Source organism: Pan paniscus, chromosome 19, assembly GCF_029289425.2.
Source record: "Pan paniscus chromosome 19, NHGRI_mPanPan1-v2.0_pri, whole genome shotgun sequence".
NCBI classification, from domain to species: domain Eukaryota; kingdom Metazoa; phylum Chordata; class Mammalia; order Primates; family Hominidae; genus Pan; species Pan paniscus.
This window is the reverse complement of record NC_073268.2, coordinates 51262044-51266265: the sequence shown is the minus strand read 5'-3', so window position 1 is coordinate 51266265 and position 4222 is coordinate 51262044.

Genomic DNA, 4222 nt, shown 5'->3' with positions numbered 1-4222 from the left:
GCAAGTCATTTTTCCTCATTAGAAACTTGTTCTGACACCAGAAAGCCCACGCTCTCTCTGCAATCTCACACTCTCTTCTTGAAATAACCATGTCAGCCACTATGTTACCCCATTTTATAGGAAAGGAAACAGAGGCCAGAGAGCCTCGGGGGCCTGCAGAGCTGGGACTGGAGTTCATGTCACCTAATGCCCAGTCCAGTTTTCTTTCTGCTTTAGTAGACTGGGAGCAATGAGTATAGGATTGGTTTTTTGTTTTTTGGTTTTTTTTGGTTTTGGTTGTCTTTTGTTGTTGTTGTTGTTGAGATGGAGTCTCGCTCTGTCACCTAGACTGGAGTGCAGTGGCACGATCTCGGCTCACTGCACCTCCACCTCCTGGGTTCAAGCGATTCTCCCACCTCAGTCTCCCGAGTAGCTGGGACTACAGGAGCGTCCAGCTAATTTTTTGTCTTTTTAGTAGAGACGGGGTTTCACTGTGTTAGCCAGGATGGTCTCGATCTCCTGACCTCGTGGTCTGCCTGCCTCAGCCTCCCAAAGTGCTGGGATTACAGGCATGAGCCACCGTGCCTGGCTTGTTCTTTCTTTTTTACTGGCGTACAGAAAGAAACAAAAGACTCAAGGGCTTGTCAAAACTTCTATGCATGTGAAATGATAGAAGTTGACTTAACAAGAAGCAGCAGTGACCAAATGACTCAGCACCCGATTGCACCGCACTGGTCTCTTGAACAGCTGCGAGGAGACTAAAGCCTTCTAAACACTTCTGGTGGAAGGATGGGCCACAGGCCAGCAACATGGGCAGGACCTGGGAGCGTGTTAGATGTGCAGAATCTCAGGCCTCATCCCAGACCTACTGGATCAGAATCCACATGCTAACCAGGTGATCGTATGCATGTTAAAGTGTAAGAAGCCCTGCTCTGACTGCCCCATCCTGTGGTGCAATGAGGCTGGGTGTCCCCACAGAGCAGTCAGGAAGCCTAGGTATAGTTATAGGAAGACTCATGCCAGGTAGGACTGCAGAGCTGGGGTGACATGGGCAGAGGCCTCTGCAGAAGCTTAGCTCTAGTTCCCCCAGCAGCGGCAGCTCATTTTGGAGGGACTGAAGGGGAGGGTATGGGATGGTGGTGTTTCTGTTTCATTTACTGTCCCATTGAGACTAGGACTGGTGGAAGAGATGTTCTCTATGACCTGCTGAAACCTGAGAAGGAATCTGCAGGAATAAACAAAGCCTTTAGAGCTTACTAATTCTGATATTTGGAGGGCTTTGCAAGGTTTAATTCAATTTATTATTTACTGATGACCTACCGTGTACCAGACATTGCACTAGGTACTGGGAATACAAAGGGAATCAAATGTCCTAGTGTTGTATTGGGAAGGGAGGGTCACATTCTTGCATGTGTCTGTGTTTGGGGATGACATGAGTGAGGGGCAGGCCTGCAGGGATAGAGCAATTGCATACTCGGTGTCACCTGGGTCCCGAGGGGCAGGACGAAGGACAGATTAAGGAAGGCTTCCTGGAGGAGGTGGCTCCTAAGCTGTCAAGTAGGCTAAGAAATGCTCTATGCATGGGCTACCCACTTCCATACACTCGCCACACACACTCACTCAGATGCACTCACACACAAACTCCCACCCACACTCACATCCGCATCCACACACACACTCACAGCATGTATACCTATTCCATCCACACACACACTCACATGCATCCACACACAATCTCCCACCCACACTCACACATCCGCATCCACACACACATTCACAGGCATGTATACCTACTCTATCCACACACACACTCACATGCACTCACGATCTCCCACCCACACTCACAATGCACATCCACACACACACTCACAGCATGTATACCTACTCCATCCACACACACACTCACATGCACTCACCATCTCCCACCCACACTCACAATGCACATCCACACACACACTCACAGCACGTATACCTACTCCATCCACACACACATATAGGCAAATTCACACACACCCACACATGTGCACAGGCACCTACACACACACACACCACATATTGTAGTATTTTTCTGGGGAAACAGAGAAACAGTCACTCTTTTGAAGAACCTCAGAAACTGCACAAGAAGAGCTCTTCATTTATCATCAAAATTCAGATAAAGTTGAAGGTCTAACTTCCAAGAAGATCTAGACTGTTTTCCAGATTGTTATAAATGCATCTTCGGACATGAAGGAGCACCTCACGGTTGCATTCAGATACCTCCTGGGATGTGATTTAGTCTTGATGATTATCATTACATGTCAGTGAATATAGTTTGATGGAAACTTTTAGGGAAACAAAAATTTTCAGAAACTGTGTCCAGATTTACTGTAGTAGTAGTCAACTCTGAGGATACATTTTTTGACCAGGCAACTATTGTTGGGGGCCCCATACCTGACTTGGAGAGGTGTGTTTGTGCCTTTTAGGTAAGATGAGGAATAGAGGGCCCTCAGACTTAAGAGCTACATGTGATATTTGAGATAAATTGATCCTTAACATTTTTCCCAAGTCAGAGTTCTCATTACTTGTCTCCTTGATGCCAATAGAGTAAAATGCAAAATGGCTCACCACAAATGCAAAATGGCTCAAAGCCCCTCCCTTTCAACTGGCCACATCCTGGCTTTCCTGGGCTCTTTCTACTGAACCAAGCTCTGTGTTCCAAGAAATCATCCTGTTCTCAAATCTCTGTACCTCGTTCTCTGCCGAAGCCATGCCCAAGCAGTTCCCTTTGCCTGGTATGTTTCCCTCTCCCATTTTCCTGCAACACTGCCCCTCAACGTCTTCAATGCGAAGTTCCAGCCCCTCCTTCTAGAAGCTTCCAGAAGCCAGTATTGGGCTTTGGCATTAAACAGCCTGTGTTCAAACTCCACCTCTGTCATTGACGGTGACTCTGAGTATGTGGGTCCTTTTGAGCCTCTGTTTTCTAATCTTTAAAAAAAAGGGAGGGGAAGATATTTACTTCACACTTTTATTTAGTTTGTCAAAGATTAAATGAGACAATGTGAGTGAAACTGACCAGCATACAGGAGATAGTCAAGAAATATTTCAGTGGATAATGGCATTTCTCTCCTGATGAAGTTGGATTAACCCTCTCTTCTACAGTCCGGAACGATCTGTACCTTATACAGCTGCCTTGGATCTGAGGTTTCTGGGTTTGTGAGGTGGGCTCATCTTGGTCTCTTGCCTGGTGACTTTAGCATAATCCTTGCTCAAAAAATTAAATTAAATGAAATAGACTCTTTGGGTATCGCTTTCTTTTTTTCTGCCACATTCCTTCTAATAGCCACCGAGCCTGAAGACAGCAAAGCTGCCCAGACTTTTCTCCTGGGCTTCAGCCCCTCCTGTCTGACTGCTCAAAAGAATCTCAGCAAGCAGGTCTCACAGGCACCTCAAATCCAGCCTGTGTAAACCTGAGCTGCCTGTGTCCACACTCCTATATCCTAGAACCATGGTTCTCAAATGTGGGTGTTTTTGCCCCCCAGGTTACATTTGGCAGGGTCTGGGGATGTTTTTCTTTGTCACGACTCAGACAGAGGGTCCTTCCTGGCGTCTTGTAGGCAGAGGTCATGGGTGCTGCTGAACAACCCACACTGCATAGGACAGTCTCCATAACAAGGAACGATCCTGCCCCAAGTGTCACTAGTGCCGGGTTGAGAAATCCTGATCGAGAGGGAGCCTTTACCTGGTAGGTCAGGCCATTGCACCGCTCTGCTCACAATCCCCCAGGACTGGTGTTGTGGAAGACAATTTTCCACGGACTGGGGGGATGGGGGGAATGGTTTCAGGATAAAACTGTTCCACCTCATATCATCAGGCATTAAGATTCTCATAAGGAGGGCACAACCTAGATTGCTAGCATGCGCAGTTCGCAATAGGGTTTGTTCTCCTGCGAGAATGGCATGCCGCTGCTGATCTAACAGGAGGCAGAGCTCAGGCGGTAATGGGAACAAGGGGGAGCGGCTATAAATACAGCTCGCCACTCACCTCCTGCTGTGCAGCCTGGTTCCTAACAGGCCATGGACGGTACTGGTCTGTAGCCCAGGAGTTGGGGAATCCTGCTCTACAGAGTTTCCAACCTCAGAGATGAAGCATCCCCTCTGTAAGTCAGAAAGAAATTATTCAAGTAGGAGAATTAAAACAGGATCACAGAGAGGGAGGCTGAAGAATTTGACTTTCTGTGTTTACTTGTATGAGGAAAAACAGTAAA